At 55.2% G+C, this 25,764-nt stretch overlaps 1 long non-coding RNA gene across 2 annotated transcripts; it reads left to right on the forward strand.

Moving 5' to 3' along the window:
* Nucleotides 1–9,031: 9,031 nt before the first annotated feature.
* Nucleotides 9,032–21,278, forward strand: LOC101906512 (uncharacterized). 2 transcript variants are annotated; one of them, XR_001501500.3, is made up of 4 exons: nt 9,032–9,251; nt 11,517–11,627; nt 12,760–12,975; nt 18,812–21,278. It is a non-coding gene; the product is annotated as an uncharacterized lncRNA (long non-coding RNA). The 2 variants fall into 2 exon arrangements; XR_804582.4 differs by lacking the exon at nt 18,812–21,278 and adding an exon at nt 13,476–15,587.
* Nucleotides 21,279–25,764: the final 4,486 nt, after the last annotated feature.

A 25,764-nucleotide genomic window follows, 5' to 3' on the forward strand; every position in this document is an offset into this window, starting at 1 on the left:
GCATTGCAGGCATTCTTTACCAGCTGAGCCACCAGGGAAGCTTCTGTGTCCCGCATCGGTTCTGGTGTCTCCCAGCCTACAGCAAGCCGGCCCTGTTTGTGCCCGGCATTGGGCATCTCAGATTCGGTGTCCTGGGTGGGCATCCACTAGGTGGGGCCCGTCAGGGAGGGGACGGTGCACAGACAAGGCTCCCGGGATGACTGAGGTCCCGAGCCGCCTTCAGCCAGGTTTGCACGACTCCAGATGTGCCGCTGCTTGAACGCTCCTTGCTCAGTGATAACGCCGGTGACTCAGCCTGGCTGAGGTCATGGTGCTGAGAGGCTTTCAGGGTTCCCAGGGTCAGGAGCTCCGGGGGCAGGGGTGGTGGGGGGTGGTGAGGGGTTGGAGGGCTTTCACAGCGGCTGCCGCCCTGTCCTGTCTTATCTCTCTAAAGAGGCTCAAGTGACAGGTTAAAGTGTCGCTACAGGCGTACTCCTGATGTTGGATCATGTTTCTAAAGTCTTCCTTAAGGTTAAGAAATCTTTATTTTTAGATTCTGGGGAGAAAGTCTGTGATTATTTGTATCTCTGAATCCAAGTGTTTCCTCTGGTGCCACAGAGGCTTCCAGACCGTGGGCCTCCTGCTGGGCCTGAGCCTCGTCCCTCCTGTTCCTCTGGTCCCTTCCCTCCAGAGGGAAACTGAGCCTGGAGACAGGGGCCTCTTTCCAGCTGGTGCTGGCCACCCATGACCCCACTTACCCTTGACCTCACCCTCAGTTTAGGCCAACACCAGGTGTGCCACAACACGAGGCTCGGTGTACCCCGGGGGAGCAGCCCCTTTGCCCCCCAGCGCCCTTCTGCCTTGGGTCTGGTTTCTAGCTCAGCGGTAATTACTCCCACCTCAGCGTCTCCTGGGCTGGGAGCAGAGTAATTACATAATGATGTTTAATTAGAGTGCCAGGCCCAAGTCAGCCCTCCAGCTGCAGAGCTCCTACAGGGAACGAGTGGGCCGGCCTCCTACAGCTGCCCGGGCCTGAGGACCTGGCCTGGATGACCCAGTACCCCCCCTTCCCAGAGCTGATGCACCCTCATGCTCGTCGCATCATCAGCAGGGCGCACCTCCAGCTCCGTCTCATTTGGCCAACCCTTGCAGGCCTAATCTGTGGCCAGCCGAGCCACCCCACCAGGTGAAGAGACCCCTCCCTACAGGGACCTCTGTCTGGTGGGGCAGGCCCAGCTGTCCTGTCAGCCTAGTCTGGGGCTGGAGGAAGAGGCAGCGGGGCAGCAGCAAGTGTGAGTGAGGGGAGTACCAGCTCTGTGCTTGCGGAACTCACACCCCAGAGCAGACAGCGGCAGAGGCCCCGGGCAGGCCCCTCCTGGCTGTGCGTCTGCATGGATGGGGCCTTCCTGACTGTGCACAGATGGGGTTCTGGAGGCACTGGGCTGGGTGGCCAGTATGCAAGGGTGGGTTTGTCCTGGACCTGGGATTACCACAGAGCAGGCTGGGGACACTGTCCTGCTGAGGCCCAGGATGAGGGGTGCCTTGGTCATCTGCTAGTCCCTACTACAGACTGCTAGTAACAAAGAACTGTGGCTGATGATGTTTAAAATGGGAAGGGTTGCCCCTCGTATGATGAGGGTCTGGAAGCAGGCAGTCCAAGTCTTCAGGGTGTCATCAGCAGCCCAGGTGCCACTGTCCTCTACTCATCCTGGTGCTAATGAAGCTGCCAGTGCCCCAGCCATCACGTCACACTCCAGGCAGGAAAGGGGGAGAGGCAGAGGGCAAACAGCAAGAGGAATGGGGAAACCTGCTCTACTCCCATTTTAAGGTCTCCTCAGAGTCCCACCCAGGGATGTCCCTTCTCAGCTCACTGGCCAGGACTGGGTTATGTGCCCTCCCTAGACTCCAGGGGAGCTGGGCAGGCAGGGACAGTCTCTGCTATGGAGAGCAAGGCTCTTGCACCTCTGTGTGGGGGGTGAGTTGAGATTTGGACACCAGGCAGGTCTGGGACACTGCTCTGGGCCTGCAGAGACGTCAGCTATGGCTAGGCCATATCCTGGGGAGGAGCTGGGCATGGCCCTGTCCTTGCCCCAGCCCCACTCAGGTGGCCCAGCTGTCTTCCCGAAGGCCCCGTCCACTCGACCTGTGGCCCAGGGCTCTGCTCACACACAGGCCCTCTGGGGCCTGGTCACTGTGACAGTGCCCCTGGGTTTCCTGCCTGGCCACAGGAGAGTCTGCCTGCTGGGCTGGTCTCCTGAGCCCCTGCCAGGCCACCTCCTTCGTGGAGCCTGCCTGTAGCCCCTTGGGCAGACCCACCCTCCTTCCCTCCCTGGCTGCCCTCCTCCTGTCCCCTGGGTGGACCCCAGGGCTCCTTTCCCAGAGTCAGGTCAGGCTGACCTGCTGTCCTCTTTGGGGCCCCCCTGCCCTGGGTCCCAGGCTCTTCCAGGAGAAGCTTACAGACTTGACCCAGTGGATTCCCGTCCACTGTTAGCTCTTCCTGCCTGAGGCTACACGTCTGAGTGTCATCAAGCATCCCTGGGGTCCCATCCCAGGGTCTCGTGTGTGTCCTGTTGGAGTCACTTCACCGAGTTCTGAAGTCACCAGGATACGTACTCGCTCTGACTGTGTTGACCGGACACAGCCAGCTTCGCCTGCCTCATCCGAGGCTTAGGAGTTGCTTCTTACATATTTAATGTTGTAACAACATGTTAACATTCAGTTACATTGTAAGGGTCTGGACTGCAATCAGGGTGGGTGGGCTTGCTCCTGTTCTGGTGGAGGACGTGTTTAAAAGCCGCACCTGTGTTGTAACTACAGGGGCTGACACTTCAGTTTAGAAGCAGACGCTGCAGGCACAAGGTAGGTGTTTGCTCTTGCCCTCGCTCCGCTCCGAATAGGAAGGAAGCCCCCTGTTCCTCTCTCGAGCACTTCTCCCGGAGATGCTGAGTTTTACTGAATTCCTTCTTGGCTCCTGCTCAGAGTCATGTGTTTTTGTTATTACTTTTCCCGCTGGGGGGTGGATGGCGCGATCAGTTTTCCACGCGCCACACGGCTTTGCATTCCTGGGGTCACAGCTTGTCTGCTCTGTTCACACGTGACCTGCACCCTTCCCTGGCTCCTTCCCGAAGCCGAGAGGTGGGGCACTGCTTTTGAACCACGAGACTTTCTTGTGGGTCCCCAGGAAGCTTTCCACAGTGTCCACAAGCTTCCTCTTGGTGGACTGGGGAGGGGGCGTTTCCTCTAGCCCCTGTCCCACCCTGACCCCGAGGCTGGACCTCGCCCTGCTCCCTACAGAGGGAGGGGCTGGGCCTCAGCCCCTTCTGCTTCAGGCTCCCCTGGAATCCCAGGCAGGGCTTTGTCCTGGTCTGGCCCCCACCCTGAACTCCCCCTGGGGTGGATCCTGCACAGCCACCCTGGCCCGCCCCTTGGATGTCCTGTTGTCTGGCTGATGTCCCGGTCCCAACATCTCAGAAGGAGCAGATGGCTATGTTGGGACCGCCACCTGCTCTGGGGTCCCACAAGGTCCCTAACCAGGGCCCTCCCCTCCTGCTTGGCCTCTGGAGCCTGCTGGTGTCCCTTGTCATCATGTGACAAAACCTGTTTCGCAAGGAATTTTCCAAGTCCAGTGAACAGTGGGCACCAGTGCCCTGGCCACATCAGGACAGACATGACTAGCCAATCACCAACACTCCCAGCACGATGGAACCTCAAAGCTCGCCTCTGTGGGTGGCCTAGAAGCAGCTCCTCGTGACTGGGGTGCAGGTAGGGCACCCGCCCCTTCTGTCCTTGTCTCTGTGGTAGAGAGCCCCTATGGTCCGTCCTGAGGCTGTGCACTGAGCCCCCTCCTCCCCTGGCTCAAGGTGGGCCTTTGTCCTCTGCTCCCTGGGGTTGGGACAGCCCCAGACTTGATCTGGACATGACAGCATGTAACACACAGCACTGTGGGGGCAGCTTCCAGAGTCGGGGCGACCCTGCATGCCACGCACTGAGCTGTGTGGTCACCCCCAGCGCTGCAGATGGTGGCCTGTCCCCCAGCTTAGTCCTGTATGAGGGTGGCTGGTTCACAGTGGCCTTGCTGTGCCAGCCAGGGTCCAGCCTGACTGTGAGGCTGCGACCTTGGGAGTGTTTGTCACAGCAGCAGAACCTAGCGTCGTGTGACAGATACGCCTCCTCCTGGTTCCCACCGGGGAGACCTAGGAGAAGACACAGGTCGTCGCTGAGGCCAGGGCAGGGCACCACCAGCAGGGCTGCCAGGAATATTGGGAAATAAGAATTTTCTGCAAGAAAGAAACAGCAGATCAGACGTGCTTCCAGGAAACAGAGGCTCCCTTGGGTACTTTCATGCTGAAAGTCTGGCTGCTCCTGTCTGTCCCTGTTAGAGGCAGCACCTGGGGTGTGGGAAACGTACACCAGGCCTGTAGAAGAGATTCCGTGAGCTCTGAGTTCTCCAACACGCACGGTGGAGCCAAAATCAACCTGAGTCGCACTCAGCTCACGTGTGTGTGCTAAGTTGTGTCCAACTCTTTGTGATTCCCTGGACTGTAGCCTGCCAGGCTCCTCTGTCCATGGAATTCTCCAGGCAAGAAGAGTGGGTAACCATTTCCTTCTCAAGGGGCTCTTCTGGACCCAGAGATCGAACACGTGTCTCCTGCATTGCAGGCAGCTTCTTTACCGCTGAGACACCTGGGAAGCCCTAGAGCCACACTCAGAGAGCATGCAAAAAGAACAGATGTTCAGAGAGCCTTGAGCCCCAGGGGGAGCCATGGGGCATGACGGAGGCCTGGAAAAGAGCAGCGCAGAGGACACTCCCCAGGGAAGCTTCAGAAGGCAGCCAGAAATGCACTCGGAGGAGAACTTATCACTGTAAGTGTTTTCATTATACACAAGAGAGAATAAAAAATACATGAACTAAGCTTTCAATTCCAGACTGGAGGGAAGAAAAATAAGACAGCCCGAAGCCCAAGGAAGCAGCAGAAATATGTGAAAAAAGGGGAAAGTGGCTGGTTTGGCAAGTAGAAAAACCATAGAATTGGTACGCCTGAGACCTTGAACGTCCCCGGGGAGCTGCCTCTGGTGAGTCGGGTGTCTCCCCTGGGCGGCCGTCAGGGGAGGGGCACCCCCCACTCGCTCCCCCAGGACCTCTATGCTGCCAGGAGCTCCTTCCTTGCTGTGCTTTCCAGGCACTGGTGGGGGCTTTGGTTCTTGGCTCATCCTGCCGTTTCCAACAAGGAGAAAGATTCGACTGCGGCACAGGGAGCTGGGCCCCCAGGACAGAGCAGGGGTCACTGGCCGCCCAGGGATTGGTTGTTTCCCATGGCCGAGTAATCACGCAGTGGTTTGGGAAGAGAGCCAGGGCTCTGATGGCCAGGCGTCTGGAGGCCTGAAGAGCCACGAGGGCCGGGAAAGACCACGGCACCTCATCCAGGGCCAGCCGAACTGGGGGCCTGAGCCCACGGCTAGTGCCCAAAGGCACCGCACCAGGGTGAGTCCCAGCCGCCCTGCCCATCCTGGCCGGGACAGCTGTCTACAGATGTCAGGTGTCCAGGTGCCTTGGGAGTCCACGGCCACATGTCAGGCCCCCAACACAGGGCCCCTGTCCTGAAGGAAACCAGGCACTGTTCCCCCACCTGCGCCCCAGAACCAAGCTCGGCTGGCTGAGCCCCCTGGAGGAAGCAGGGGTCTCTCTGGAGCCCTTGAGGGGAGCATCGGGGGCGGGCCCTTGGCTGGGGACCCTCGTCCCTGCTGTGGCTCCTCTCCCTCTGCCTCTTGGCGTCGGCCCGGCTCCGGGGCCGCGAGCAGAGACACACAGCTGCTCGGAGCAAAGCGAAAGTTGTTTGTATGAAGCTGAACAAGACTGTCATATATTAAAGGCAGCTGTAAAACAGGACTTAGCCTTGTAATAATATTTTGGTTTTATTTGCACTATGTGCATCCTGAAAAATGTGAGTGTGACCTCAGCCCAGGGGTGGTCACACTCCGAGCCCTGGAGTGTTTCTGCTGCCGGTCAAGACTCTGGGGCTCCCAGTTCCAGGCGCCCCTACAGGGCCCTCACAGACAGTGGCCTCAAAGGGGTGAAATGTGGCCAGGCATCCTCCGTGGCTCACCTCTGGAACTGCGGCCCATGGGAGTTAACACAGGAGGCATCAGGTGTTCCCCATCCCCAGCTCTGGACCGAAGGTCGTCGTGTGCCGTCTTCCTGGATTCCTTCTGGCCCCTTGATGTAAATGCCACCGTTGTCCTGGGTCACACACAAGGACGCCGAGGCTCAGGGAGGTCGGGCCCCTCTTCCACTGAGGGGAGCCTGAGGCCCGGGTCCCCAGCTCACGAGAGCCTGCTGGCATGGCCCCCACGGCGCTGTGGCCTCGGGACAGACAGTCACGCGACCCTGTCCACACCGGGCTCTGGGAGGCCGTGCAGCCCCCACACAACGGGAGGAGACAGGCAGCTGTGGGCAGGTGCACCGTGAGGCTTCGGCCAACTCGTGTCCTGGAAACGGACCCTCTGGCCTCCAACCTTCAGGCGGAGCAGCCAGAAACCATGGAGACCAGGCGAGCGGCTGTGTGAAGCTGCTGCTTTTGGGGCAATTTGTGAGGTGGGGACAGATAGCTCATACCCCAGAGTCCTGGACACCTGAGTGAGGGGTGGCTTCAGCAGCCAGAGCCCAGCAGGCTGCCCCAGCCCTGTCCCACCACAGCCAACCCTCGGCCCCCCGAGGCGGAGGCCGACCTTGACCTTCCCTGGAGCTGGCTGCCTTGCAGCCCCGAGCTCCCCAGCCCAGCCAGGCCCCAGCCAGTGTGTCCATGCATACCCGGCTCCTGTCCGGCGCAAGCCCCTCGACCCCTGGCCAGGCCCACCCCCGTCTCCTCCTTCCTCTCCCCAAGCCCACCCTGGGGCCTGGCCGTTCAGGGTGTCCTCACTCATGGCCCTAGGCCCCTTGCTTGCCAATGTCTCCTGGGACTTCATCCTGGCCTCACTCGTCACCCTCCCCCACCCCCAACTGCCCTTCCCGATGCCTCTCCTGGGACCAAGGGGTTTCCCTGGATCCCAGCCCTGCCCAGAGGCTCCAGAACCCAGGCAGGCTCTGTGCATCCCTCCCCTCCTCCTCTCCTGACTCCCACACCTGCCCAAGCCCCACGCCTGTCCTAGTACCCACACCTGCCCCCTCCCCACACCTGCCCCCTCCCCAGACATGCCCCCTCCCCACACCTGCCCCTCCCCACACCTGTCCCATCCCCATACCATGCCCCATCCCCTGCATCTGCCCCCTCCCTACACCTGCCCCCTCTCCTGCACCTACCCCCTCCCCACACCTGCCCCCTCCCCTGCACCTACCCTCTCCCCACACCTGCCCCCTCACCTGCACCTGCCCCCTCCCCACACATATCCCAGCCCCACGCCTGCCCCCTCCCCATGCCTGCCCCCTCCCCACACATATCCCAGCCCCAGGCCTGCCCCCTCCCCACACCTGCCCCCTCCCCACGCATATCCCCTCCCCATGCCTGCCCCCTCCCCACACATATCCCAGCCCCATGCCTGCCCCCTCCCCACACCTGTCCCATCCCCATACCATGCCCCATCCCCTGCATCTGCCCCTTCCCTACACCTGCCCCCTCCCCTGCACCTACCCCCTCCCCACACCTGCCCCCTCCCCACACCTGCCCCCTCCCCACACATATCCCAGCCCCACAGCTGCCCCCTCCCCTGCACCTACCCCCTCCCCACACCTGCCCCCTCCCCTGTACCTGTCCCATCCCCACACCTACCCCCTCCCCACACCTGCCCCCTCCCCACACATATCCCAGCCCCACGGCTGCCCCCTCCCCTGCACCTACCCCCTCCCCACACCCCCCCTCCCCAGACCTGCCCCCTCCCCTGTACCTGTCCCATCCCCACACCTGCCCCCCCACACCTGTCCCATCCCCATACCATGCCCCATCCCCTGCACCTGCCCCCTCCCTACACCTGTCCCCCCCATACCTGTCCCATCCTTACACCTGCCCCTCCCCACACCTGCCCCCTCCCCACACCTATCCCATCCCCATACATGCCCCATCCCCAGTGGGCATGTCAAGCTACCATTCAGGCTACAAAACCCAAGTCAGGCACCACGGAACACCATGGGGATGACGGAACTCCAGGTGCAGTGGAGTGAACCACGCAGCCCCTGCTGGCCATGTACTACGAAGAGGTGTGAGGTGCCATGTGGTCATGAGCACTGGACTCTGCCCATGGTGATGCCGCCAGGGAACCCTGGGGCTGGGATGATCTTTTTCCGCCCTTAGATGAGTCCTGGAGATTCTGAGACTCTGGAGGGAGTCTTGGCCAGCCAGTGACTGACCCAGGGGAAACCTGGGCCCTCCCTGAGGGTCCCCATCTGTTCAAGCACAGGGCCAGGTCTCTGCCTGTGTCCCCAGGGCTGCGGGCTATAGGTGGGATGGCTCAGGACATCTGGGGAGGGGAAGAGGGGTGACTGGGGGCGGCTGTCAAGCACAAGAGGCTGGGTGTTTAGTCAGTGATTCTGCATTCCTGCATGCTATAAACAGAATTCCCACTTGACTTTTGTTTAGGAGACTTTATTAATGATTTACATTTCTGCTCAATTGTTTATTAGGTGTTAAGTTGATATTCCTACAACTGCGCCCTGCTGCTGAGACTGGGGCCTCTGAGTGTGTGCATGAGTGTATATGTATACTCGTATGTGTGTGTCCAAATATGCGTACACAGTGCATTCACATGCGTGCAGGCTCACACGTGCCCCTTGCACATGTGTGTGTACACATGTTTGTGTGTGCTTGCTCTTGAGCTCCTGGGTCCTGGTGTCTGTTTGCTTGAGGGTTGATGACCTGCAGAGGGGGATTCTGCAGCAGTTGATGCCGGGGGAGCCATGCTCTAAGGGAGGGTCCCCCTAGCTCTGCCATTTCCTGTTTAGAGCCGCTCCCAACCTGGAGGACTGAGTGGCCCCGCCATCTGCCTCAAGGGGCCCACGTGAGCTGCTGCCTTTGACTGGCAGGTCCAGACAGAGCCTGTTTAATCAGATGGTGTTTCCAGGAACAAATAACAAACACACTTTCTGGAAGCAGCAGGAACAGCCTGTCTCCCTGGAGAGGAAGGAAAACAAGAAGCTGCTGGGGGCCACAGCCAGGACAGCTGGAGCCGCTGGGGCCTGAGCTCACCAGCCGGCTTGTGGGAAGCTCCTCTGCATGTGCAAAGGCCCTGAGCACGGCAGCCTGCAGCCTGAGTCTGGGGGCCCAACCCCAGCCAGAGCAGGCAGGGTGAGTGGGTGGGGTGGAGTGTGGCCGGGGCCAGCTCTGGGCTGGAGAAAGGAAGAGCAGGGACCCAAGACTTCATGTGCTGCTTCTGTGACCTGGGGCCTTCTGGGTGGGGCTGGCGCATGTGCATTGTGGGGGCTTTGCGGGCTCTGGTCGGGGGCAGAGCTGCCCCTGCAGGGCTGGCCTCAGGCATCCGCTCCCCAGGCAAGCTCCTTGGAGGTGCCTCGCTTCCAACATCCCTCCAAGCCCAGCTGTGATGTGGGGGAGGGGACCTTGCCCTCAGAGGTAGGTCTGTGGCCTCTCCCCTCCCCGCCCCTGACCCCCTCACAGGGAGGAGGGCAATGTCCTTAGGCAGCAGGGGCTCCTGACCCAAGTCCTGCAGGATTCACGTAGAACATTCTTTAGAAAGCCACAGATTTCCTTCTAAATCTCAGTCCTGCTGAGAGTTAAGAGGAGGCTGTGCCCACGTAGCCCTCTCTGCTTCTTGGAATTTGACCTGTTCCCATTGTGCACCCAAGCCACCCCACTCAGCTTAAGCCATCTGCTGAGGCCACAGCCCTGGGCAGGTTGAAGCAGCCAGGGGGTGGAGGGCTCCTGTGGGTGGGCTCAGGGGGCACCGTCTGCTCTGCCCACCAGACAGAGATGGGAGGGGTGAGCAAGGGTCTGTAAACAGTGAAGTGCTCTGCGCACACTGTGCTCCCAGGGCTAGGTGGCTCAGTGGGGGGCGGGGATTGGGGGGGCTCCCCTTGGGGGAGGGGAGGGGCAGGGGCTGCAGTGTCCGGTGGCCTTCTCATGGTGTGGTGCCTGGTGGCCAATACTCATGGTGAAGGAGGAGATTTGGGGCCCTGGAGTCTGTCCAAGGCCGTGGCTCCCAGCTGCGTGCAGGCCACCTTGGGCCTGGGGTATGGGTTCCCTGGGGCTGGGTGGAAACAGAAATCCAGATCTGAGACCTCTTCTGGGTGATTCTCAAGTGCGGTGGGTGCGAGACCCCTTGGCCAGCATGCAAGTCAGGGAGAGCATGCTCTAGTGGTGTTTCTGGGGAGGCCGGGCTATGGGCCCCGGGGGTGCGGGGAGGCCAGGAGCCGCTGGGCGGTTGGAGGCCAAGCCTTTCAGCCTCTAACCTGGATGGGTTGTGGGTGAGTTCTCCTCGCCGTCCCTGTGTGACCTGGAGGAGCTCGGGATCTCTCTGTGGTGGGGGCATCATCACAGGCCTGGTGCTGGGCGCATCCGGGTGAAACACCTTTTATTTTTAGTCTGGGTTTTCAGCTTTGCAGGCAGCTGAGGACTTGGTGATGCTGTCACCTGGATCTCGCCTCTGAGCTAGGAGCTGGGGTGTCAGCCCTGCGCGCTTGCCTCCTGCCTAGAATCGTTGGTTCCTGAGGACACACTGGTGTGGGGAGGAAGAGGGCCACGGGGGTCAGGAGCCAGCCCTGGGCGAGCGGCCACGGGGGCAGTTTGGCCGCAAACAGACAAAGCCCCTGCAGGCCACGGCCCCTGGCTCAGCAAGGGAGGCTGTGGGAGGTACCCCAGGACTTGAAGGGGCCCCCAACCCCTGCCTGGGGCCTGGGGACGGGGACACAGGGAACTGCAGCCCTGAGTCTGCTGGCCTCTGCCAGCCTCAGGCGCCTCCCTCCTGGTGCCCTGGACCCACGGCCACCCCGAGGCCAGCAGAGGAGGGGCCACTGCAGAGGGCTGGGGGTGCCCAAGGCTCAGATGCCCCGGCTCCAGGTGGGCATCAGGCCTGGCCTCTCCTGGCTGCTGGAACGGCCGGGTGCTCTGGGTGCTGCCAGCTCTGGGTGCTGGTTGGGCCCTGCCCCCCTCAGCCCCCACAGATGGAGAGGTGATCTGAAGCCAAGGCCATGAGCCCCAGAAACCTGGCTGGGCTGGCACCTGGCTCTCCTAGCCCCAGCCTCCCATGGGTGTGACCAGTGCCGTGAGAGGTGTCTCTGAGGCTGGTGGTGGCAACCGTGGGGACTCAGCCTCCCCCCACCTACCTTCCCCTGCCCCCTCTCCACGGAGCTGCCCTGCGCAGGCCAGCTGCCTGGTGATGGCGTGGGGACTCGCTGACCTGGCCCCGCTTCCCGAGGGTCCTGGATGTGGGGTCCAGCAGAACCCCAGCTGTCCTGGCTGGAGGCGGGCCCCCATCAAGTGCTGCTTGGCTTCTTTGGGGGAAGCTGTAGGGGCAGATGAGGGCTCCAGAGGGGGAAGCTCACCCCAAAAGAGTGTTTGGGGATGTCCCCCCTCAACTCCAGTTTCCCTCATCTGCAGGGGCTGGACCACACGGCCTTGGAGCCTCCCCAGTGCCCGCCGCCCTCTGCCACGTTCCTGAGGACCTGCGGTCTCCATACTCATTGACACTGCAGCAAGGACCCTGACGAGGTGACAGCCGCCTCCTCTCTTCCTGCTGGTTTCGGGGTTGGGGGAGGGGGCACGGCTAGAACCGGGAGAGTGACTCTCGAGCTATTTTGTACCCAGTCAGGTGCATCTCAGAGAAGGCGTTTGCTTTATCGCTGGAGGAGCAGGTGAGGGTGTGGGGGCCACACGGCCCAGAGCTGGGGCCAAATAACCTCGGCCCAGGGTCTGGGCCCCCCACCTTGCCTGCAGAAACCCCAAATGGCTTAATGATGCAAGACAAGCAACTCAGGCCACCCCTCTGTGCGTGTCTGTATCCTCACCTCTTCTTACGAGGACACCATCCCTGTTGGCCTGAGTGCCCCCCTAGTGATATGATATCATTTTAACCTTTAACCTTTTAAAGGCCCTATTTCCTAATACAGCCCTGTTCTGAGTCCCTAGGGTTGGAGGCTTCACCATCAGCTTTTGGGGGCACAGCTCAGCCCATGATAGGGGCGTTAGCAACCTCAGGTTTGGGGTGCACTGGCTGCCCACCTGCCCATCTGGCTGCTGGCATGTCTGGGCATCTGGAATGTTTAGGATCACAGAGGCTGAGTGTCTGAGGTGAAGAGAGGCCAGTTGGGGGGCATCTTGCCTGTGGGCCTGTCCTGAGCTGGGTTCACACCCCCACCTTGTTGGTCTCCCCAGCCCTCCCATCTGTAAGAAGAGCCACGCCCGCTGTTGAGCAGCTCTGCGAGCCCTGCCCACCACACACACAAGGGCTGAGCCCACCCACTCAGGACGGGGACACTCAGAACGGGTGTCACAGGCCCCCTCAGCATGGGGCAGGGCCCTGTGTCCTGTCACCTGGGTCCGTCTGCCCACTGCTGGCCCTGCCTTCCTGTAGCCACACTTCACGCTGTTTGGGGGGCTACAGTCTGATGACTCAGATTGTAAAGAATCCACCCGCAATGTAGGAGACAAGGGTTCGATTCCTGGGTTGAGAAAATCCTCTGGAGAAGGGAATGGCTACCCACTCCAGTATTCTTGCCTGGAGAATTCCGTGGACAGAGGAGCCTGGTGGGCTACAGTCCACGGGGTTGCATAGAGTCGGACATGACTGAGTGATTAGCACTTTCACTTTCCTCCTCTGACTGTCTCTCTTCTGTGTTTCCAGGCTTGGTGTTCACTTTTCTCTGCTGGGAGAAGGGGCACCATCCAGCCCAGAGCCTAGAGAAGTGGAGAAACAGCCATCATGTGGCCCACATATGAGGGAGGTTTCAAAGTCCTGTTCTGAAGGAAGCCACCATCAGGAGGCCAGGACCTGTCTGACTCACCCTCTGTGCTGTTATTCTGATGCAACTTCATTCAAAGTCAGTGTCAGGAGCTCTGGGTCAGTATCAGCTGTTAGGTGAAAAGTGGATTCTTTGGCCAAATTAGTTTGGGGGATGCAGAGTTAGGCAAGGTTGAAAACAGGCCCTGCAGCAGCCTTAGCAGTGCCTTTAATGGGCCAATGCGAACTCTGAACCTCAGGGGAGGGGGGTGGCAGCAGGATTCTCAAACTAATTGGTGTTTTAATTTTGGGGGAAAATTTCACGAGGCCAGTGTCTTATGAACATATTTTGATAATGCTTCTTTAGAACAGCCAACAGTGGAAAATATAGGGCAGAGATCTTTAAAAAACTACACCTTAACTCTTCCTCACTTTCTTCTTATTGTTTAAAATCTGAGAAGGGACTTCTCAGTCCAGCCTCCCGCCTCGCCTGCCCCTCTCCTGCAGACGTGGTGGTGGGGGGTGGGGGTGGGCAAGGTCCCTTTCTGCCCAGGAAGAGACCAGCTGCCAGGCATTCAGGCACCTCCTCTCTCTAACTGGATTCTCGTTGGGTTTCTTAGGTCCTGAGGATGCCCTCGATGCTCCCTTGACTTCAGTGACCCCAAATGCTCTTTTCTTTAAAAACGTCGCAAATACAGGATTGTTGGATTTGAACCAGTGTCCACAGGTGCTGGACATGGGTGTCAGGATGCCACAGCATCTGGCCACTTTCTCCAGCGTGATCACGGCAGGGGATGGGAGTTTGTGTGGGTGTAGATGGCCTGCCACGGGGTTGCAAAGAGGTGGACACGACTTAGCAACTGAACAACAACAAAAAGGCAGCCTGCCACCTGCGCCCCCAGCTGCCCGGCAGAGGCCAGCTCCACTCCGTCTCTTCAGCCCCACTTGTGTGTGGCTTTCTGATTTGCGTCTTTGCATCCTGGGGTTTCCCCTAAGGACTGGAGGAATTACGATGGGAGCCTTGCAGGCCGGTGAACCAGGAGGGTCTCTGGGACTCCGGCCAGTGCCAGCTTCAAGGCTTGGCCTCGCCAACACAGTTGATTAGAAGCCCTCCCACAGGCACCACTGTCCTTGACCAGGGGGGCCGGGGGCACCGGGCCAGTCTCCTTTTGGCACTGAAGCTGGAGACAGTGAGAGGTCAAGGACAGGCAGAAAGAGCAGCCCTGTCGCTCCGTCCACGGTGACCTCACTTTCCAGATGCCTCCACAGTGTGGGCAGCGGAGTGAGACCCAGGACAGTGGCCAGTGGACCCCCGGACGCATGGTGCCACCCTGTCTCCTGCCCGCAGCCTTCAGGCCCGTCGGGGGCCTGGACGCGGCGGGTCTGGGCTTGGCGCTGCGCCGGTGGGAAGGACCACGAGGAGTTTGAACAAAGGCAGTGGAAGCATCCATCCAGCGAGTTCTGAGCTGTGTTTCTGCAAAGCTGTGCCTAAATGGCATTTTGATAAGTTAATTTCCCATCAGCTTGTTGGAATTTTGGCAATACTTTCTCTTTTTCTCATCACAGTTACGTTTCCCGGCTCATGGTGGGCCCCTGAGCGGCAGGTGCACGCACAGCTGCATGCTGGCTGTGTCCTCGCCACGTGGGACACCCAGCGAGGTCGTCATAAGAGGGCTTTCCTGAAGGAGCGAGGACGTGCCAGGGGTGACCCTGGGGGCTGGGGTCCAGGTTGGGCTTGGCTGTGGCCCCGTGGGCTCCTCCTGGGTCAACCATGTCCCGGCTGCATTAAGGCTCAGGGTCAGAAGCGTCCTTCATGTGGGAAGTGACCACAGGCTCTGGGGAGTGACCACAGGCTCTCTGAGACCCCACCCCTTCCCTCCAGGTACCAATCAGCCTCAAACCCCACCTTCCTCCTGGTCCACTGTGGCTCCCTGACCCTGTGGACTGTTGTTCTCCAGGTGGCAATCTGGCCTTTTCAAGTTGAGCTGCTCTGAACCCAGGCCCCACCTACCCTGTCTCTTCCGCATGCACCCCCTGCCCCATTCTCTCTGTCTGGTCCTGGGGGGCAGAGTCCAAACCCCCGGCTGTGCTGACGTCTCTTGGGCAGCAGGGGGTCCCAGAGGCCTCAGCTTGGAGCGATTAGGGCTGTCACAGGCACCCAAGCCCCCTCCTTGCTGGCTGCATTTCCTGTCTGCTCTGCCATGGCTATCAGCCTGCTTTGGCCCAGAAGAGAGTGTCTCACTTCTAAGCAGAGGTGTTCAGGGCCCTTGTGTGGTCAGCAGTGTCCTGCTGTCTCCTGCTCTGGCCCTAGAGTAACTCCCTGGGCAACCCTCCCAGGCAGGGAGTGTGGTGGGGGTGGGGGGCTGTCGTGAGATCTGGGGCCTGCTGGGGACGCAGGGTGATCCAGCCCACCCAGGACACACTCGGAAATCAGGAAGGTGGCCAGACACAGCTCCAGTCTCAGGGGACCATGGCCCAGAGGCGCCTGGGTTTTTAAAACTGCACTAGAATGAAACCGGAGCTCCGCCACGGGCCTGGATCTTCAGATGAGCGTGGCCTGGACTTTCCCTGTTTCTTTCTTTCTCCAGAAGTTCTTGGCGAGAGAGCTGATTGTGTGAAATTTTTTCCGGGCAAGGGTAATTTCCAATTATTCTATGATATTTGCAAACACTGCAAGAGCAAGCAGATCTGTGCTGTGATGTTTTCCAAGAAATAAAGTCTCTCCAAGTGGCCCTAACTGCTTCCTCCAATGGCGCAGAGAGAACGGGGCCCTCTGCCCGCTCGCTCGGCACCAGTCCTGCGGGCAGTGGTGTGAGCAGGGTCTCAACAGGCGTCTCAGGCCCTGGTCTGGGAACGTGTGCGTTCCTTCTCTGAGTTCTTTGTGGAAAGGCAGAGCCCAAAGCTCAGGTACAGTCTCAGCACAGCCCACCTGTCACTCAGGCCAAGGTGGCTTGTGGCCTTGTCCCTGTCTCCTGTCCCCTCCAGCTGTCCCCAGGTGGGCTCTGTGGTGCGTGCTCCTCTTCTGGGCTGATGCCCCCGCCCCAGGACTGCCACCCCCCAGCCCCCTGCCATCTGCCTCAGCAGGCACTGCTCCCCTGAGATGACCGGCTTCCAACAGTTCTCCAGATTTAAGATGGTATTTAGTCCCCACTGGTGCACATGTTCACAGTCAAGCTAATGCACTTGCCCAGGTGAACTCGGCAAGTTCTCCGTAAGGATGAGAATGCGGGAAGAGCTCAGGTGCCTCCAGCAGGCACCACGTGCCTACGGTGGGGTCGTTCATAGGACAGGAAGGACCACGCTGGCCTTCACACGGCATGGACCAAACTTCAGTGCATTTTTCCAAGTGAAGGAAGCCGGAGCCCAGAGCCCACTTCCTGTTGGAGCCCATTTCTGTGACATCCTGGGGAACGTAAGACTGCCGCCTTGGAGAACAGGTGTGACTGCCCTCTGCCGGTTGGCACTGGGACAGTCTGACCCCACAGGAGTCGGAACCCGGAGCCGTGGACATTCATGTGACCAGAGGCCCAGTGGCCATAGCTTGGAGCTGGGACACAACCTCTGGGCACGCCATTCACTGTCCTTGGCTTGTGCATAAGCAGCCAGCTCCGTGGGTTCTACATCTAGAGTCGCCATCCCAGCCCCCTGCTCATCTTCCTAGAAGAGGCCATGTTTCTGAGTTGGCCTCTTACAGAGGGGAAGCTGGCACCAGCTCTGGGGCTTGGGGGACCTGTGATGTCCGGTCCAATGGCTCTGCCAGGTGCAGGCACGGTGATATGGTGGCAGGAAGCCCAGAGCGAGTGGGTTGGGGTGGGGGCACTCAGGAGCCAGAGCTGCCTCTAAGGTCATCCTGTCCAAGTGGCTCGGCTGGAGGGGATAAGACTTGTGGGGACGCAGCTGGCTCATGGCTCAGTTGGGCCCAGAAACCTCGGCTCCTGAAATCCTCCGCTGCCCCACAGTGTCTGTAGAAGGAAGAGCCCCGGATCCAGCCAAGGGCATGAGGGGAGGCTCCTAAAGGTGGGGGCCCAGGGTGGCTTACTGCAGGCATCTCAGAGACCAGCAGTGGCCCGTGCAGGGGCAGGTGGTCCTGGCAGGTGCTGAGCTGGGCAGTCAGGACCTTGAGCCGCTGCTCTGCACTCAGGCCTCGATCTCTGGCCCTGAGCCTGACAGTCTGACTGGCATGTCCCGGTGGGGTCTCAGCTAGCTGAGCAGGGGAGCTGGCATGCTCGGGTACGTGGGAGATGACCCTCCCACCTCTGCAGGAATGAATGCAGGAGTCACGTCCATCTGTCCTGATGTTTGTGTGCCAGGGAGGGCTGTGGACAGACGCACAGACCTCTGCCTGTCTTAGCACCTCCTTGAAGAGGAGGCCAGGGATCACAGAACCAAAATTCTCTAGGTCTCCCCAGCTGCATACCTTCTGGGGTGATGGGTGCACAGGGGAGCCAGGTGGCCCTAATATTTCAGAGTCAGAGGATGCGTTACATGTGGGAGTCTATAGCAAGCAGCTGCTGGAGAGATTCAAGGAGACTGAAGGCTGCCTCTGCCTGGCGGTGGGGCCTGGCCGGGCTCCCTCCTCCCGCCTCTATGCCTCTTCGTACCCTGACACCAGGCCCTGGGACCCAGGTCAGACTCTGCGGACACAGGCACAGTAGCCGAGGGCCAGGCGCACCCGGCACACTGCCTCCCCCACCCCAAGGTTGACTCCTGCGGTCTGCTCAGCTTACCACACTGTAAACACAACATACTTCGAGTTAGAAATCAATGGCAGATGTGAGCAGATTAGGCCTCCGAGGGACAGGCATGGGGGAGGGCTGGCGGCCAGCCAAGGCCAGAAGAAGCTGCAGCTGTTGCAGCAAGATGCCAGGGCACCCACGGCATGAGGGCGTCTGGGTCAGGGCAGCCTAGACTGCTCCTTGAGAGCTGCAGAGGAGACCAGCTCCTGGCGGCCCTGGGCGCATACTCCCCAAAGGTGGGCACAGGCCTGTCCCTTGGCTCTGGAGCACAGCAGACATGCATTGGCATTCATGCTCATTTTAGCCATAGTTGTCATCTTTTAAAACAATCCTCTCTTTCAGAATTTAAAAAAATTGAGGTATAATTCACATACCTTGCAATTCATCCTTTAAAAGCGTCATTCAGCATCATTTCGCACGTGCATACTGTTGTATGAAGGACACCGTCCCCTCTCTAGTTCCAGAACTTTTCCATGACCACAAACACAAACCCGGCTTCCCTGGTAGCTCAGCAGTAAAGGATTATTCTGCAATGCAGGACCCACAGGAGACCTGGGTTCAATCCCTGGGTCAGGAAAGATTCCCTGAAGAAGGAAATGGCAACCCACTCCAGTATTCTTGCCTGAAGAATCCCATGGACAGAGGAGCCCGGTGGACTGCAGTCCATAGGATTGCCAAGAGTCAGACATGACTGAAGTGACTGAGCACGCACGCACACACGCAAACACAAACCGTGCTCACTAGCCATCCCATCCATTCTGCCCCACACCCAGCCTCGCCACCATGGCTCTGCTATTTGTGTCTATGGGTTTCCCTATCTGGATGTTTCCTATGAATGGACTCAGACAGTGTGGGATTTTCTGAACCTGACTTCCTTTCCTGAGCATAGACTTTCAAGGCTCCTGAAAACTGTAGCACGTCAGTGGTGTTCCTTTTCACGGCTAAGTAATGTTTCATGGATGGACCACACTGTGTTCACCCCTTTATCGCTGATGGACATTGGGGTTGTTTTCATCTTCTGACTATTATGAATGATAGTGAAGTGAACATTCTTGTACAAGGTTTTACGTGTTTCTCCACCTAGAAGTGGAATTTCTGGGTCATACAGAAACTGTTTCTAACGACTTAAGTCTGTAAATGGAGAAATACATTTGTTCCATCTTTTATCTTTACCTTTCCCAATGTTCTTTAATTTTTTTCTTTCTTTTTGGCTGTGCCAGGCTGCATGCCAGCTGACCAGGGATTGAACTCGAGCCTTCTGCATTGGGAGTGAAGAGTCTTAACCACTGGACCACCAGGCAAGTCCCCAATGTTCTTTCCTTTTTAATGTCAATTGCAGTGACCATCTAGTGCCCTTCCATTTCAACCCAAAGTCCTCTCTTTAGTGTTTCTTGTAGGGTAGGCTTGCTAGTGATGGGTTCTGTCAGATTTTATTTACTTTTATTCATTTTGTTAAAATTAAGAACTGTGTGTATCATCAGTTCAGTTCAGTTCAGTTCAGTCACTCAGTCCTGTCCAACTCTTTGCGACCCCATGAATCGCAGCACGGATCACCATTTCCCAGAGTTCACTGAGACTCAAGTCCATCGAATCAATGATGCCATCCAGCCATCTCATCCTCTGTTGTCCCCTTCTCCTCTTGCCCCCAATCCCTCCCAGCATCAGAGTCTTTTCCAATGAGCCAACTCTTTGCATGAGGTGGCCAAAGTACTGGAGTTTCAGCTTTAGCATCATTCCTTCCAAAGAAATCCCAGGGCTGATCTCCTTCAGAATGGACTGGGTGGATCTCCTTGCAGTCCAAGGGACTCTCAAGAGTCTTCTCCAACACCACAGCTCAAAAGCATCAATATTTACAAATGTGTGTATTCTTTCTTTTTATCACTGAATCTTGTTATTCTGTTTGTGTGTCTTTTGTGTTCTCACTGTTGTCCCACTGCTCGGCTTGCAGGGTCTTAGTTCGCTGACCAAGGACTGAACGAGGGCCATGGCAGCGACAGTGCCGAGTCCTAACCCCATTTACGTGTCTTAGCTTCCCTTTCACTTTGCGGGGTGGTTTCACTGTACATAAAATTCTTGGTTGACCGTCTGTCTTCCAGCACTGTGAATGTGATCTCCATGGTTTCTGATGAGAAATTAACGCTCAGCCTTTCTCACGCTCCCTACTTCTCTACTGCCGCCTTTAAGATCATTAAGTATGATGTATCCAGAGATGGGGATCCCTTTGAGTTTATCCTAGAGTTCATTGAGCTTCTACAGTGTGTAAATTGATGTTTTTCATCAAATCTGCGAAGCTGTAGGTCATTAGTTTTTCAAGTATTCTCTCTGGTCCTTCCTTCTGCCTTTTTCTTGACCCTTTGATGTGTGTTTTGGGTGCTAGTGGTGCCCTCAGGTCTCTGAGGCTCTGTTCCTTTTGCTTTCTTTTCTTCCTCTGTTGTTCTGCTCCTCACCTATCTTCAAGTTTGCTGATTCTTTCTTCTGCTGCTCAAATCTGCCAGTGAGACCCACAGTGAATTTTCTATTTCAGTTATTGTACTTTTCGACTCCGGAAATCCCATCTGGCTCTCTTCATGTCTCTTTGTCGATAGTCCTTACCTGGTGATCCGTTGTCCTCATGCTTGTAGTTCCCCTCCCAGGCGTTTATTTATTTGGCTTCACCAGGTTCTAGTTGAGGCATATGGGATATTCAGTCTCCATTGCAGCAGGTGGAGTCTTCAGCTGTGGCGTGTGGGGTCTTCAGCTGTGACAGGTGGGGTCTTCAGCTGTGGTGTGTGGGGTCTTCAGCTGTGGCCTGTGGCATCTTCAGCTGTGTAGGGTCTTCAGTTGTGGCATGTGATATCCAGTTCCCCGACCAGGGATTGAACCCAGTTCCCCTTGCATTGGGAGCTCAGAGTCTTAGCCGCTGGATCACCAGGGAAGTCCCTCTTCTAGTGTTTTTACTTGGTTTCCTTCAGTTCTTTGAATATATTTAAAACAGCTGACTTGAAATCTTTGATAACTTTAGTGTCTGGACAGCGCCAGGGACAGTGTCCATTGGTTGCTTTGTTCCCTGTGTATAGGACATGCTTTCTTGTTTCTTTACGTGTCTCTGTTTTTTGTTTTTTTTTTAACTGGACGTTTAAAATAATGCAATGGGGCAAGCCTGGAAGTCAGTTTGTCTTCCCTCCCCAAGGTTTGTTGTTGTCAGATTTGTATTTTGGTGGTTCTTGTTTCTGATTTTCTGAGTCAATCTGTAAAGTCTGTGTTCTTTGTCCTGTGTAGCTACTGAAATGTCTCCTCAGCTACCTTAGAGGTCATCTGATGGCTGGACAGAGAGCTCCTTAAACTGCTGACCAATATGTCTCAGTCATTGCTGGGGGGCTCTGTGTGTGTGTGCTGGGGCACCTTCAACACTCAGCCAGCAGTTGCCAACTCTGCCTTAGCCTTCACTTCCTACCTGAAGGTTGGCCAGAAGTGAGAATGCAGGGCTTCATCAAGCAATGCACAGCGCTGGGCATGTTCATGGCCTTCCAGGCTCCCAGGAATACATGGGAGCTTTCCAAATCTCCCTGTGGACATCTGACTCCCCAGTGTCTCCTATTAAGCTTGTTTGTTTGTCTTTTTCTTCCCCCAGCTATTTATGGGCTGGCTTAGGCAGCTACAACGTTAAATGACTGCCTCTGGTTTGTTTTCTTTTTTTTTTTTTTTTCTTTTTTGGCAGTGCCGCACGTCTTGTGGGATCTCAATTCCCCAACCAGGGATTGAACCCAGGTCATAGCAGTAAAAGCCCAGAATCCTAACCACTTGCTTTTGATTAAGAAACAAATGCCCTTGGGGATATGGCTGTTCCCATTGGGTGAGCTCCAGCTCAAGTCAGATGAAGATGGCCTTGCAAGCGTGGTCTTCAGGGACATGTCAGACCGTGATGATCTTCTGGGAATTGATGGTTGGGGGCAGCACCTCCTTTCTGCCCCCTCCACCAGCTGCCAGGTTTTCAAGGCTACTGTGGAGGTGGGGGAGGCAGACGGGAGGAGGGCAAGTTAAAATGCCACAGAGCTCGCTGTTCTTACTGAGATTCAGCTGTTTTTCTTGAATAAACATTCCTCATTGCAAGTCTTTGGTTGATTTCCAGAGGTCTGAAACAGTTGATTCCGATCATTTTTGCCAAAGTTCTCATTGCTTTTATGGATAAGAGGCTTTTTGGATGTCCCCATTCTGCCATTTTACTGATGTCATTACTCAGAATGTTAAAAACAGCCTTACGGAGGTAAAGCTGACATATTAAACTATACGGATGTAAAGCACAACTTGACAAGTGTTGAACATACATGTGTACCCGTGAAGCCATCACCACAGTGGAGCTGATGAACCGTCCAGCCCCCCAGACTCCTCATGTGCCTCTGGGGTCCCCCCTTCCTACCCTCTGCACTGCCCTTCGTCTCCAGGAAACCACTGATCTGCTTTCTGTCACTGTAGATTAGTTTGCATTTTCTACAGCCTTATGTAAGTGGAATCATTCTGTCACTCGGCATCAATATTTTGAGATTCATCCATGTTGCTGTGTGAACCAGTTTCATTCCTACTTAAAGCTGAACAGAACCCCATTGTTCGGAAACGAGAGTCTGTGTGTCTCATCCCCTGTTGATGGACATGTGTGGATCGCTTCTTGTTTTGGGCTATGACAAATAAAACTGCTGTGGACATTACGTACAGGTCTTTGTGTGGACATGTTTTCATTTCTCTTGGGGAGTGAAATGGCTAGATCATACGCGAGGAATGTGTTTAACTTTTTAAGAGACTGTTCGGTTTTTTTCAAAAGCAGTCATATTCTACACTCCCACCAGCAGAATGTGAATTGACCCACATCCTTGTCCGTGCTTGATTTGGTCGGTCTTTTTATTTGTAGCCGTTCTAATAGGTTGACGGCGGCATCTTGCTGCAGTTTTGTTTTCCCTGATGGCTGATGACATTGAGCGTTTCTGGTGTTAATACGCTGTGTTGTTCAGTCTCTACGTGTGTCTGACTCTGCAGCACACCAGGCTCCGCCGTCTTTCACCGTTTCCCAGACTTTGCTCAAATTCACGTCCGTTGAGTCGGTGATGTTATCTAACCTTCTCATCCTCTGCCGGCCCCTTCTCTTTTTCCCTTCAACTTTCCCCAGAATCAGGGAAATTTTACAAACTATATCAGTGTTAATTTGCAAACTGTGTATCTTCTGTGGTGAATCATCTGTTCAAATCTAAAAAAGGGTTATTAGTTTTCTTATTATTGAGTGTTGAGAGTTCTTCACATATTCAGGATTAAAGTAGAAATATAGTTTGCAAATATTTTGTCTCATTTTATGGCTGATCTTTTTATTCTCTTAATAATGTCTTTTGAAGAGCAAAAATTTAAAATTTTGATGAAATCTAGTTTATCAATTTGTTCTTTTATAGATCATCCTATTGGTGTTGAACCTAAGAAAATTTTGCCTAAACCAAAGTCACAAGGATTTTCTCTTGTGTGTTCTTCTACAAGTTTTATAGTTTTAGGTTTTACATTTAGACCTATGATCCATTCTCATTTAATATCTGTATATGGTGCAGGGTATAGATAAACATTCATTTCCCCCCCATATGGCTAGTCAATTGTCCAGACACTCTTTGTTAAAAAAGAGACTCCTTTCGACTGAACTGCCTTGGAATTTTTGTCAAAAATCATTTGCATGAGGATCTAATCTGGATTTTATATAAACACTCTATCTTGGCTACAACCTTTATAAAGTTTTAAATCAGGTTCAGCATAAGTCCTCAAACTTCATTCTTCTCTTTCAAAATTACTCCGGCTACTACAGGTCCTTTGCATTTCCTTATGGATTTTAGGGGACATCTGTCAGATTCTACTGAAGAAAGAGAGCCTCCTGGGACATTGGTTGGGTGTTTTTTGACTCTATAGATCAACTGGTTGATATTGCAAGAACATCACTGCTTCCAACCACGATGCAGAGTAACCTCGAATTTCTTTAAGTCCTCTGCAGTTTTCCTCAGCAACGTCTTATTGTTTTCTGTGTACACATCTTACACATCTTCTGTCAGTTTTATCCTTACATATTTTAAACTCATGTGACTATAAATGGGGTCTTCCTTTTCATTTCACTTTCTGGTTGTTCATGGCTCACCGCAGAAACTCACACTGACCTTGATCTCACGACCTGGTAGGCCCCCTCCGCTCCAGTCACTTTTTTTGTGGATTCCGTTACATTTTCTGCATAGATGAGCCAGTCATCTGCAGACAAAGACAGCTTCATTTCTTCCTCTCCAGCCGTGACCTCAGACTTCCGTTCCTTTTTTTCCCGCCCCAGCGGGACGGACTGTGAGAGCAGACCTCCTCTCCTGTCCTGATCTGAGGCGCAAAGCATGCAGTCTCACCCGTAAGTATGACGTCAGCTGCAGATTTTTCTAAATGCTCTTTATCAATGGAGGAAGTTCCTGGCTATTTCTAGTTTGCTGAGAGTTTTTATCAGAATGTATGTTGAACTTTGTCGAGTGTTTTTTTCTGTGTCTATGAGATAATCATATTATTTTTCTTTTAGTTTTAGTATGCTGATTTACACGGATTAAATTTTGAATGCTAAGTCAACCCTGAATTCTTGGGCTAAACTGTGTATTACATTTGTTGTATATTGCTGGATTTGATTGAGTAAACTTATTTGGGATTTTCCATCTATGTTCATGAAGGATGCTTTCTGCATCTGTTCTTGGTGACTTCTTGTCTGGTTTTTTCTCTCAGGATAATGCTGGTCTTATAGAATGTGTAGCTGTTGTTCAGTTGCTCAGTTGTGTCTGACCCTGTGCACCCCCATGGACTGCAGCACACCAGGCTGTCCTGTTCTTCACCGTCTTCCCCAGTTTGCTCAGATTCATGTCCACTGAGTCAGTGACGCCATCTAAACATCTTGTCCTCTGCCACCCTCTTCTCCTTTTGTCTTCAGTCTTTCTCAGCATCAGGGTCTTTTCCAGTGAGTTGGCTCTTTGCATCAGGTGGCCAAAGTATTGAAGCTTCAGCTTCAGCATCAGTCCTTTCAATGAATATTCAGGGTTGATTTCCTTTAGGATTGACTGGTTTGATCTTGCTATCCAAGGGACTCTCAGGAGTCTTCTCCAGCACCACAGATCACAGGCGTCAGTCCTTTGGCATTTAACTCTGTTTGTGGTCCAACTCTCACATCCAAACATGATTACTGGAAAAGCCACAGCTTCAACTGTACGGCCTTTATCAGCAGTGATGTCTCTGCTTTTTAATATGCTGTCTAGATTTGTCACAGCTTTTCTTCCAAGGAGCAAGCATCTTTTAATTTCATGGCTGCAGTCACCATCTAAAGTGATTTTGAAGCCCAAGAAAAGAAAATCTGTCACTGCTTCCACTTTTTCCCCTTCTATTTTCCATAAAGCAATGGGACCAGATGCCATCATCTTAGTTTTTTGAATGCTGAGTTTCAACATAGTCTCATAGAATGACTTGGGAATTACTCTTTTCAATTTTATGAAAAATTTTATGTAGAATTACTGTGAGTTCTGCCTTAACTATTGGGTGGAATCCTCCAGGCTGCCATTTAGGTTATTTGTGTGGGAAGGTTTCCAACCTCAAATTCACTTTCTAACCTGTGCTCTTCTGCAGATGCAGGGATTCTGGGTCTCCCTGGGGTCTGTGTGCAGCTCCATCCTCACGGGTACATGACTAGAGCTGTCAATGCCTGGGTCTCCCTGGGTTCTCAGTATCCTCAACCTGGGAGGTCCACCAGCCTCTGCTGGGTGCCCTGTGCTGAGGCGTGGAAACTCTGCACGACAGCGGCCCAGGGCTCCTCTGTCACCACCTCCCTGGCTTCGTGGCTCTTTGTGGCCTGATGTCTGGGGCCTTGGAAACCCTGGTGTCACGTGTTCCATCTGTGGTGGTGGTTTCAGGTAGGAAAGTAATCCAGTCCCGGTCACTCCATTTGGTGGGAAGTATTGTCCTTTTATTAGACAATAAGATGTTTATTAGGGAGTAAGAACTAAAGAGCCTCTTGATGAAAGTGAAAGAGGAGGGTGAAAAAATTGGCTTAAAACTCAACATTCAGAAAACTAAGATCATGGCATTCGGTCCCATCACCTCATGGCAAATAGACAGGGAAACAATGGAAACAGTGAGAGACTTTATCTTTTTGGGCTCCAAAATCACT

Source organism: Bos taurus, chromosome 1, assembly GCF_002263795.3.
Source record: "Bos taurus isolate L1 Dominette 01449 registration number 42190680 breed Hereford chromosome 1, ARS-UCD2.0, whole genome shotgun sequence".
Lineage (NCBI taxonomy): Eukaryota > Metazoa > Chordata > Mammalia > Artiodactyla > Bovidae > Bos > Bos taurus.